This window comes from Pteropus alecto, unplaced genomic scaffold (genome assembly GCF_000325575.1).
Source record: "Pteropus alecto unplaced genomic scaffold, ASM32557v1 scaffold87, whole genome shotgun sequence".
Lineage (NCBI taxonomy): Eukaryota > Metazoa > Chordata > Mammalia > Chiroptera > Pteropodidae > Pteropus > Pteropus alecto.
This window is the reverse complement of record NW_006443225.1, coordinates 17,673,186-17,685,754: the sequence shown is the minus strand read 5'-3', so window position 1 is coordinate 17,685,754 and position 12,569 is coordinate 17,673,186. Positions and strand designations below refer to the sequence as shown.

The 12,569-nt window shown below is 36.8% G+C and overlaps 1 non-coding gene and 1 pseudogene across 1 annotated transcript; both read right to left on the bottom strand.

The window, feature by feature from the left end:
- Positions 1 to 1,893: 1,893 nt before the first annotated feature.
- On the bottom strand, positions 1,894 to 2,012 carry LOC112472621 (annotated as a pseudogene).
- A 5,985-nt stretch (positions 2,013 to 7,997) lies between these two features.
- Positions 7,998 to 8,116, bottom strand: LOC112472717. Its single transcript, XR_003043746.1, has one exon. It is a non-coding gene; the product is annotated as a 5S ribosomal RNA (ribosomal RNA).
- Positions 8,117 to 12,569: the final 4,453 nt, after the last annotated feature.

Sequence of the window (12,569 nt, the reverse complement as noted above, 5' to 3'; positions counted from 1 at the left end):
GCCTTATTCCAAAGCCAGTGAAATTTCACTGGGCTGCTCAGATAGGTACTGACTTACCGGCGTGAGCACTTTGTAAGGTATATAAATGAGCGGTCGCTATGTTGTACCGCTGAAACAAATATAATATTGTATGTCGACTGTAATTGAAAAATAGATTTTAAAAATTTTAAATAAAAGGAGAAGATTTTAGACTAGAAAATAAAGTTTAAGTGGAAGAAATAAGAGCGTGAAGCAAAGGAGCATATGTTAACATGCCCTGCAAGAGGCTTTGAGGTTAGGGTACCAGGAGGCAGCGATGTTGGGACATATTCCACAGAGCTCAGATGCTCTTAGGACATCATCTTGCAGTAAAATGATTCCAATGGAAGTGGCAGCAGGAGCATGAAAATAGCAGCAATTTATGACCCTACTGTGTCTGTAGGTGGTACAACTTCATACTCTCCCTTCCGAGCTGACCTCGCTTCTAGGTACCCTACAACTGCTAAAGTTAAATTTCTGGGTTCCATGAGATTCCAGCAACGTTGGGTCAGTTATTCCTCGTCGTTGCATACATAGTTTGCTGATGCGTGAAACTCCTAAAGCAGGGAACGAAGGCTTTCATTCTGCCATTTCTGACTCAAGTTTAAAGTGCAAATACCAGTAAGAGAGGTAAGTAGTGTTAAATCAATGACAGATGGTTTCCTGTTTTGGAAAGGAAGATAGACGGGAAGACAGCAATAGGTCCTTAAGAGGGAAGGAGAGTTCAGCAATAAGAGGCCAGAAATATGTACAAAAATGTCAGGCCCACCTCCCTTATGGCCTGATACCAAATTTTCTTTATCTTTTCTAAGGTAATTTGTGCAATAACTATGTACCTTTGACCAGGTCCCTTGAAATAGATATCACTCTTTAACGATGAATTTTTACCTTTTCTGCCCTCTTGACACAATTAAATTTTACAATTACAATTATTAACTGGATAGTGACCCAGCCATTCTAAATGAATGGTGTTAATTTTGTATTTGTTAAAAAATTTAGACTTTATGCAGAAGGTTTCATGAATTTTGCTGTCTAAGTAGCTGTGCTATAAGATGTATTGTACTGATTTCAATTATTTCTTGACATATTAGATTCCCCTTTATATTATTATAGGGCCACACTCCCCTGTGGGTCTCTTGTGCTCTCTTGAATGTTAAAACTCTGAAGAATAAAACAATAGCAAGGCAAACACTGAGTATTTCCTGGGTGCTTTTCAATAGCAACTGCTTTAGAAATGTAAAATCTGGAAATATAGGACTCTCCATACTGTAATCATGGGACAGTACTTACATTATCCAAACTTAATCCTCCTTGAGGTTGGCAGGTGATTTTTAAACGTACATGAAGCCAAACAAGTTCTATAGAAAAACTATCTTTTCAATTTCACTGCTTTGAAAATCTGCCCCAAATATGTATCATTTTCCTTATAAAAATGTAAGTTCACATAGAGACATATAATCTTATTAATTCAATATTAGTGCAATGCTTACAAAAGGACCATGTCTAATTCTGGACAACGTTAATAAAACACAATATAAAAAACTTGGAAAGGTTTCAAGAAGAGCATACAAATGATTTTAAAAAATTGTATCTGTTAGAAAATTTTGTAAATCTGTGCTAATTTAGATAAAAGACCAGCTAATAGGAGCCCTTAAACAAACATATGAAAGTTTGACGAAAATAACATATTACTTTTATAATTACAAACATAAAATCATAATAATACTCTTAAGTTAGACAGACATCTTTACATCAAATCATGAAAATCTTCTTCCATTTTTCAATCCCCTCCTCAGGAGTAACCACTGCTTATAGTTTGTGTATATATCTTGTATTTTTCTTTTCTTTCTTTCTTTCTTTCCTTTTTTTTTTAAATGCCTACAGCACCTGGTATTCCTAGGTGGTCTCCCATACAAATATTAACCGGGCCCAACCCTGCTTAGCTTCCAAGATCAGACGAGATCGGGCACGTTAAGGGTGGCATGGCCTTAGACTGTATCTTTCCTACGTTTTGATGCTTCCGTGTTAAACATGCAGCATTCACTATTACACAGGGCACGGTTAGCATCTTTAACTCCAAGGAAGAATGATTGAAATAAATGCGTAAAAGCATACGGGAAAATGTTCCTGATTAATGAATTCTTTCCTAGGACCTTGAATATAGTTCAAATGAGGTGTATAGGAACCTCAAGAAGGAAGACCTGTGTCTAGGAAAAAAACTTTCTTTCCAGCTTGGTTTCGACACGTCGTTATCATCACCCCTTAAGTCAACCACTCTTTTTTCTTCATCTTGTCAAAGTTTCAAGGAGATAAAAATGTGAATTTTTCTTTTAAAAATTATAAAGATCTATATTTTTCTTAGAGTTGAAATCTGTATGCTGGTTATGAAAAGCACTTCTGAGGTCTCACGTGGTTAAAATAAGGGTCTTGCAAAGTCCTCGGCGAATTCTAATATTGTATAATTCTGTGGTTCTTTAACTAAAAGTCAAAGAAAAATAAGAAAACAACAACAAAATTATTCTAGTTAGTCCATTTATTTGGCCAATCTGTTTTTTCTTGGCCATTCCTGTCAGTCAAGTATAATTGTGAAATTGCCTCATAGATGGATATGAATTGAGACTAGTTTGAAACTCATTTTCTCTTTTAGCCCAGTATCACAATTTAAGTCCATGCCATTTCTCGGACATACAATGGATAACAATCCTTTATTTAAAAGACATCTGGTCATCAATATAATTTGATTCTGATCTACAGGAGGCTGAGCGTGTGAGTGTGTGTGTGTATCTGTGTGTTCAGATTAATATTGAAGACCTAAGCATATGAATGATCATCAACAAAAATAGTGAAGGAAGTTTAACGAGAAGATTATCATCAGAAAATGCAATAATGGGAAACTGGCTTAATGAGGACGTTGGTGCCATACTACATTATTCATAGGACATTCTGATTAGAGACAACTGCTAAATGAAACATACATTCCTTGGTGGAAGTCTTCATTTACATTTCAAATAAATACTATTACTTCAGTCTTTGGCTGAGAAAATGAGCCTTCATACTGAATAACTTAAGACGCCCCCAAAGATAATGGTATACCGAATATATTGTTAAAGAATAAATGAAGGATTCAAGCACATTTTCTTGATTGTAAGAGTCACATTTCATTGTATATCCAGTGCAAGACACATTGTTCACCCCGCTAATAAATATACTAAATTCAGGATCTTTATCTATGAAATAGAACATGGCTATAAATGGATTTATACATTCACCATCTTATTATATTCTAATAGCTCCCCTTCTTTTTTTAAGAGTCAATCAGCCCAACTGATTAAAGCAAAGTGATAATGAGACCTGGATTATGAATCATAGCTTTTCTCGTTACATTTCTTGGCCATGAAATGGAATCCTGGCTTTCGCTGGCCATATCACAAATACTACAAAGTGAAAATGTATTATCTCTGAACAATAATTCTTAATGAGTGTGTGTGCGTGTGTGTGTGTGCACATGTGTGCGCACAGTAATATGTGTATCACAATCACCTGTGCATTATAGAGCTTCCTTTGGAGATGGAATACGAGCTGAGGATGGTTACTGGAGGTTGAGAGCTTCCCGCAGGAAGTCTTAGAAGCCAGAGTTGAAAGTAAGTCATAGAGGAGAAGCAGAGAAGTAAAACTCCAAACATTAGTGATACTTTTGTATGGCTTTACTACTGTAAAGAATCTATAAAGTTTGAATGGAGTGTTAAGTGTTAGATAGACTTTTGAGTGGAGAGTAATTGACTCGCTTTATGCGGCGAAAAACTAAGGACTGGAAATCACTCTTTGGTGGGGACACAGAAAGAGAAACAGATGAAACAAATTTTAATGTTAGAGAATCAAAAATAGACTCAGTTTAAATTTTTTGATACTTGATTTTCTTGGGCTTATCAGAAACCACTGTGAAACTATTTCCAGAAAAAAAAAAATACAACAAACCATATACACACACACACACATTGGAGATAAAAGAAAACTTAGAATATTTGTAAATAACTATGGGCAGTGGTTGACACTGAACATTGAGAAAAAAAGACTTAGGGAAATGTGGGCTCATAGTCTTGTCCTAGGAGCCTGCGGTCACATGAGACTCATGTGGGCAGTTTGAAAAACACGTCAACGCCTATACCCAATGCTTGACCTCTGTGAAAGACATTTAGAGGTAAGTGAAGTATCACAAATGTTGCTGTTCACATACACCACATGTTTTGCACAGTAATAAACTTCGCCAAAGATGTGTACGATCAAGATGTACAGATCATGCGGGAGGACCTGCAGAGTGCTCTGTGGCTCTTCGGAGGCTTCTTCCCTGGAAGGGTCTTGAACTCTCTGGCTGTAGATTGAGTTGCTGAAGACATTTTAGGTTAGTTCACGAAGACGTTAAGATGAATGTAGGTTATGAAACATCTCCATTTCATACTCCAGGGATTTGTAATGCTCACATGATGTTCCCCAGAGAATCATGCCTCATATATTCATAAATCATAGATTTGTTTACTGTAAGCACTCCCAAACCAGGGTCACCCTGCAAAAAGCATTTCATGTGTCAGGACCTCTCCAGCAAGTGCCGTTTGTTCGTATACTAGGAGGTCAGTTATCGGCACGTTTACCAAGAGTTCCATTTTCTGCTTCCTTTGTTTTTTCCTAGAGAAGCACCTCCCAGTAATCAGGAGAGGACTGTTTCATAGGATGGCTATTTTTAATTCCTTCTTCCCCAGTAGGCTAAAGTTCTAGCGAATTCATTTTTGGTTTTAATCATAGACCAGTGGATATATTATCATTTTTCACCCTTACTGTGCCACTAAACCTACTTTATGTTGTGGCATGTTATATTCTATTATACTTAAGTTTTTAAAACTTAAGAGGAATCTTATATATGTAGAATATTACATGGAAGTTGAGAAATTTCCAAAAGAACATCTTGTTGGCATCCTTCCGAGTTTGAAGGTGGATACTCGGACAGTGTCTTGTGTCTCAAGACACTGTAGGCAGCTGAGTTAGGTATCTGGCCAACTTTCAATTTTGTGGCATCTTCTTGGTGAGGAAAGAACTCTAAATATATCTTTGGATTATAGAGTATATGCCACATTTGTTTATAGACATATGCTGTTTCTTCCTGTCCTGCTACCAAAACATGCCTATTTTATGTCTTCATATCCTTAAAATCAGGAGTTCCCTTGATAATGTAATTCTGTTTATTAATATGTTAATGACTGAAACAGTTTCACATTTACAACTCCCAGATGGCCATTTTTAGGACCTGAGATCACTTAATCTAATTGATTTAACAATTTTCTTTTTTTTTTGTTGAGGTGGGGGATGTTGTTTTTCTCCCCGATTGTGTGTGTGTGTGTGTGTGTGTGTGTGTGTGTGTGTGTGTGTGTGTGTTGTTTAATTACTCATTCTAACTGACTACAAATTGCATTTATCTCTCAGGAAACAAGTACTAAATGTTTTCTTGACCAAACAAGCTATAAAAAATGAGGCATCTGTCTTTATGCATTTTTAGTTTTTCTTTTAAAATGTCATTTCTTTTCTCAATCATCCAGCAGATGAGAAAGCTGCTTTCTTAAGTTAGAGCTATGTTGAGAATGATGCATATATTTCATGCAAATTACATTTTAATACTTCTGAGCAAGATATAAATGGAATTAAAATGAACATTTATTCCCCTAGTCATTCCCTCCAACACACAATACCCACAGCCATAACTTGATATGAATAATGGTGATATTAATCATTAGTGCTGTTGTTTTAATTGAGTACAGAGTATGATGGCATTTATTCAAATGTTCATCAACTGCACATAATAATTGTTTGGCAACATGCTATAGTAAATGAGACAATCACGATTAGTTCTTATGGTACTCATTGTTGGAATATGAATCATACTGAATTGTTTTGGTATTCATGCAGATCTAAAATGTAATTCCACAGGAATCCTATTGTAATTTGCCAGGGCATTAATTAATACTATGGTGCAAATAGGAACAGAAAAGTTACATACAAAAATGAAGCAAGGAAAGCCATAAATTTAAAATTCCAAATTATAGCACTCTCCACTTTATGACTGGTAGTTTTTATGTGTGGGAAATAGAAGCCAAGTTTAAGAGGTGGCCTAATGAATCAATCCACAGCCCTGGTACCCAATGGGTTATTAAAGAATTTTAAACCTAGGGTCCTCAAAATTAATGCTAATTTCTGGAAGTTTCTCTCATCAGAAGGGCCTTGCCTTGCCAACGTTCAGAGGTCCGTGTTTGGAATACCTCAGGGGAACAGCCATCCTTGTAGTGTTCCGTGTAGAGGGAGATTTCTTGAAGACAGCAGTCACTGTGCACAGCCATTCAGGTGCATATTGTGAGGTCACATAATTAGTGCTGAGATATGCGATTACCACTACACAGAGGAGAATGTCTGGTTTAGGAGGGTCGTTTTGTTGAGGTTAGCATGGTGTTGCAGAGGAGCAAATGATGGCCATGAGCTTGACCTCCCCACCTGCTGGCCCTGGCTACATGAGCTTGGGCAATTTGAATAAATTCACTGTGTGTTAGCCGTTTCATCTTTCTAGTGGGAATCATACCACTCTTGAGAAGTGGGGTGCATTAGATGACTTCTTTTGAGACCTTTTAGCTGTCATCCAACTAAAATATATGCCCTTAGATTAATTTGCCCACGCGCTTTGAAGCCGGAACGTTTTTCTTTGCCTCACAATTGTATACTTCTATTGTTTCAGGGTATGCGTGTGTGCACATGTGTGTGTCTATTCCTTTCTCCTTCTCTCTGTGTACGTGTATGCATGGAAGAATCATGAGGACTCCTTTGGCTCTTTATGGAGTAAGTTAAGTCTTAGTTAAATTTCTTTGGCCAGGTATGCAGAATATATTCTAAAATTTTCACTAACAAATCATTTCCTTATTTTAAGCTTCTGTTCCAAATACTGGTTTGTTAGTGTATTGTATTCTGAGTTCCACAGCCAAGATCCAACCACAGTCTCTTTCTACTGCCATTATTCTTTCCTATTACTGACACGCTTCCTAAACATGCAGTGTGCAGTGCCATCTTTTATTGACTACATCCCCGCCCCCCGCTAAGCTCCCACCACTCTACTAAATCATGTTCGTAAAGATATCTGGTGGCCAGCTTTGTACAAAACCTAGACTTTAAAAATCTATCATTCTCTTCAGTATCTTTGTAGCATCTCTCTCTATATATTATTTTTCTATCACTCATACGTATTCTATCTATAATGCATATCACACACATACAGCAGACATGGACACACTACAATACACACACACACACACACAGACACACACACACACAAACTCAGAGGAACCTGGATGGAAAACAATTGCTGTTATTAGTGAATTCCCTCAGAGACTCAGTCAATAATGTAATTTGAGTGTAGCCGAAGGCCACAGAAGCTCCATTCTCAACACCATCGCTGCCATCGGCGATGCCATCACTTCATGCTCAGGCTACTGTAGAGGTGTTTTGACACCTCAAGGCCTTTGTTTAAAATATGAGAATATATTATACTATTTTTGTGTCTTAGCATTCTCACCCTAAAATACCACATATGAGTCACTCTAAGAACTCTAAAAGAGTAATCTTTTTAATGACTGTTCAATTATTCACAATATGGGTTTTCTTATTAATGGCATTCAATTTGTTTCCATTTTTTGATGATCATACACAATTCTACAATGTATCTACTTATACAGTCAATGTTTATTTTTTAATTTTTTAAAAATTTTATGGAATGACTTGTTATGGGAGTGAGATTCATAAACCAATGATATGTCTTTTAATTTAATAGATGCACAGTATCTAAAAACATTTACATTTCTACCAGCAATGTAAAAATATGATGTATCCTAAATTTTTACTTTGAAGTCTGTTCTGTATGAAATTGCTATAGCTGCTTTTTTTTTTTTTTTAAATGTCTACAGCACCTGGTATTCCTAGATGGTCTCCCATCCAAGTACTAACCAGGCCCGGCCCTGCTTAGCTTCCAAGATCAGATGAGATTAGGCACGTTCAGGGTGGCGTGGCCATAGTCTACTCCTGTTTTCTTCTGATTAGTGTTAAAACGGTGTATTTTTTCTCTATTTGTTCACTTTTATCCATACATGTCTTTGTATTTAAAGGGGCTTCTTCTATTCAATATAGTCAGTTATTGCTTTTTGACAATCTTTTTTGGTGCTTGTAGGTGCTTTTTTGGTGCTTTTGACGTTCAAAGTGACGAATCCTATAGTTGAATTAATATCTACCATGTTCGTTACTCTTTTCTATTTATTTTCCCTGTTCTGTGTTCCTATTTTGTCTTCCACTCTTTTTCTGTCTCGTGTGGTTTTAATTAACCATTTAACATTGTTGCTGTTATCATTTCAAACAAACTTTTATCTGTATCTGACCTATACTAATTTCCTTCTTTCTAAAGGATTTCTTTCTCCTTCACTTTCGAAGGATAATTTTTCAGGGTAAAGAATTCTGGGTTGTTGCTGTTTTTCCATCAACACTTTAAACATTTCACTCCACCCTCTTCTTGTTTACAGAGAACTCTGTTCGAATTTAAAACATGACTGACTCTTGAAAGACATGGGTTTGAACTGCCTGGGTCCACTTATATACAATTTTTCTGTGAGCACAGTCAGCCTTTTGTATCTGAAGATTTCACATCTGAAGATTCAACCAACTGGGGATTAAAAACAGTGTTTTCATATTCCCAACTGGTTTATTTTCCAGCTGCAGATTCCCAATTGAAGAGATTACTGTTTTTGATCCATGGTTTTTGAATCTGCAGATGCAAAGGGCCAACTATAGAGTTAAAAAGATTTTTGACTGTGCCTACAGGTGTCAATACCTCTACTCTCCCACCCCCAGTAATTCAAGAATTAGCTGTAGTTACTTTTCCCTCCCTCTACCAGAATCAGGAAGTGGTTTTTCCCCCGCCCCCTCTCTCTCTCGCTCTCTCGATATTTCCTGGGAGAGCCTGGTAGTGCTCCGAGAACTAAACTCACAAAAGTTGTTTGAGTCTCCTTTTGACTGGGTCGTCCTGGAGTTTTTTACTCTCAAAATTGTCCACAGCGAGCCTACAGCAATTCATTCACCACAGACAGGTCTTCCTGTCCCAGCACTCCTTCCCACGGCCATTTCTGCTCTGGAACCTCAGCTCTGGTAAGACATGACACCCGGTATTTGCCTGTCTCTCTAATCTTGAGGGAAGGAGTTTGCCCAGGTCCTCCCCTCTCTTGTGGATCCTAGAAAAGTTGCGTGTGTGTGTTTTTTTTTCCTGTTTAGTTTTTTATTTGTTGTTAGGTCACAGTTTCAGCTTTTAATCTCCATACATGTGGAACCAGAAACTGGAAGCATCAGAGTTTTTTGTTTGTTTTTGGCTTTGATTTTTTAAATGTTCAGGTCTTTAAAAAAGAGAGTACTAACTGGAATTTAATAAGCCATATATCTGGAAACAAAACTTGTTGTTTGAATTAAATGTTCTACATTTTACTTTTTTTCCTTTCAGGAGTTGTCAGGTTTTGAAAGAGATCTATGGAAGCATCCTACTAAGATTATACAGTACATCAAATTTTCTTTGTGCTTCCAATAGTAGTTTATCAGCTACTTTGGTAAATACAAGTTAATGATTATGGTATTTTCTCCATGAATTATGCCTTGTTCTTTTATACATTTTTTCGTTCTATCTTGACAAATACTTTTAACCTTATATTCCACTTTTTTATGTCATATTGGTCTCCTTGCTTTCTCTTTGATTGCATTTGTTTACCATCTCTGCCCAATTTTTTATTTCTGTTTTTATCAGATATATACATATTGTTTTAAGGTCTTTCTTATAAACATTTTTTTTTCTGCTTTCTATTTGCACAATAACGTGTCATAGTAAGAACCGCAAAACCGCAGAGCTTTCCAACAATAATCGTTTATTCATAGCTCACTAATTTTGTGGCAGGATTCAGCTGTTCTGGCCCATGGTTGGCTGATCTCAGATGGGTTTGTTTATGTGTCTGTATTGACAGCATGAGTAGGAGTTCTTCAGATTTTGTCTGGTTTCTCTCACTTACCTGGGGTGTGGGGTTTGGGGTAGGCATGCTGTCTGGCATTTGGTCTAGCGTGGTCTCTGCTGGGACAACTTGGGGCAACTCAGCTTATGCCATGTTTCTCATCCGCCAGTGGGCTATCCCAAGCACCAGAGGTAGCAGAGGTGCAAAAGCAATCAGGAAGCAACACGCAACACCTGTGTGGGCCTAGCCTCAGCCCTTGGTTCACTGGTCTGTCTAAGCTACAGATTTAAGCAATGGGGAAATGATTCTGCCCTTTTGCTGTGGATACAGGAAGGAGTAAAGAATTCGAAGCATCCTTATGATCCACAGCAGATATATAAGAGGATTTTGTTTCTTAATTCAATTTGACGATGTATTTCTTTTAATGGGAGCATTCGGTTTGATTTGATTTCTCTTAAATTTTTATTTTAAAAATTTGCGTTCTCTTTTTTTACTTTTATTATGTCTTTGGATTGAACATCATATGTGTTATTTACTTTCCAATTTATAATTTTAAAAATCTGTTGTATTTTTCTGTTGCGTTAGTTTTATTCTTCATGAGTGGTCATAATCAAACACTTGTCTTGAATCGTATATGAAAATAAGATACTGTTTTCTACATCAAAACATTCTGTTCCACAGTCTTACCTTTACTAACTCACTTGCATTCCTCCCAATCTTGCTGCCCGCCTTGTTCTTCCTTTTTTATATTAACTGTATTAGTTTGATATTTTCATCTCTGACCCTTACAACTGTCTTTGCGTCTAGGCCCTTCACCTTCAAGGATCTGTATTAACACTTATGTCTCACATTCTCTTCAGCTCATAATTATGTTTAGTTTAACTGCGTAGATAACTGGTTAGAAAAAAGTAAGAGGAAAGGATAGAGAAAGTACAGTAGAAGGATATTCCAACTAAGAAAGTTTCAGGGCTCACCCCTGTTTATTTATTTATTGTGTGTGTGTGTGTGTGTATGTGTGAGAGAGAGAGAGAGAAAGAAAGATTTCTGTATTTTTGTGCTCTATTTTCTGATTCGTTTGTTGTTTGGTTAATACTTTGGTAAGTGCATTTTTTTTCAGTAGTTAATAAATATTCCTATTTAATGCATATCTGCTTATAATTTCTTGATAGTTTAATGATATCATTTAGCTTTTCTCTCCATATTTTATAGATGTCATCTCACCATCTTTAAGCCTAAGAGTTACAGATAGAATTTTTATGTTGATCTCATTATTTTTCTTGCAAAAGTAATTCTTATTTCAGTTTGAAAGCTTGTGAGTTTTTTCCTTGGTTTCAGACTTCGGAGATTTTACTACTAAAAGCCTAAGAGAGCGTCTTCTCATCAAAACTTGAGATTATTGAGTCTTATTAAGTCTGCAGATTGAGTACTTTCTCTAGTTTAGGGTGATTTTTTTTCCATTGCTTGCCTCTTTAAATCAATCTTTCAAGACAATAATTTGGATCTCATTAATAAAAATTTTCTTTTCAATTTTCCACTAAAATTTTTTAACATAAAACTATCTTCTTTCATTTCCATGAAGATTCTTTCTTTCTCTTACGTGTTCTAGACTTGAACGTCCTTACATATTAGTATTATTTTTGTTACATAGGTTTACACTTGCCTCTCCTAGCAAGTATGCTTTTTGTGCAACTGTCCTAATTTGTATTTGTTCTTCTTCTCTTTAACTTATGCCACCACCCCCACTCCCCCACTTTTTGGAGTTATTGTTTTTCCCTATTGGTTCAATGGGCTGATGTTAGGTCCCGCTGCTGGGGAACACTAGATAAAATCTTTGTCAAGGTGAGGAGTAAGATGGCTTATACTGTTGTGCACTGGAGCTATCACAGCAGACAGGTCATCCGTCCCCTCTGCAGATACCAGGAAGAAGCTTTTGGGCTTGGCTCAGGTTGAAGGCTAAAAAACACTCAGATGATCTATTCTGACCCTCTTGATTCCCCAAGAAGTGAGAAAGAGTATGGTTAAGATGCTCTGTATCAGCTTTCTTTGGGGATCCAATGGTGTCCATTGGTCAAAGTCTCACCAGAATTTACCCTGGGATGATCCTCGTCCTTGGGTTTCCTTTTATTGGTTTCCAGAGACTCAGCAGTCCCAGAGCAGAGAACACCGGAAATCATCATCTCTATCGTACTGTTTATGTCCTAGCTGCCTGTCTGGCCCAGTAGCTTATGAGAGGAGAGTAGCTTGTAGCTGAAATAAGAGGAGAATAAAGATGCTTTTAGATGCCTCTTTAGCATCTTCATTGCTGAAGCCAATCTCCTGTCATAATAATCCAAAAATTTAGCATGTCCTACAAGTAGCATTTGAGAAAAGTCCTGAAAGCTCAATTATCTTAGTGTTTCAGCCTGTCTGGTTTTAAATTCTGGTTCCTTCTGGGATCCATTGTCCTCAGGTATTGGTCAATAATATATCCCTCACAGGATCGTTATAAGAATC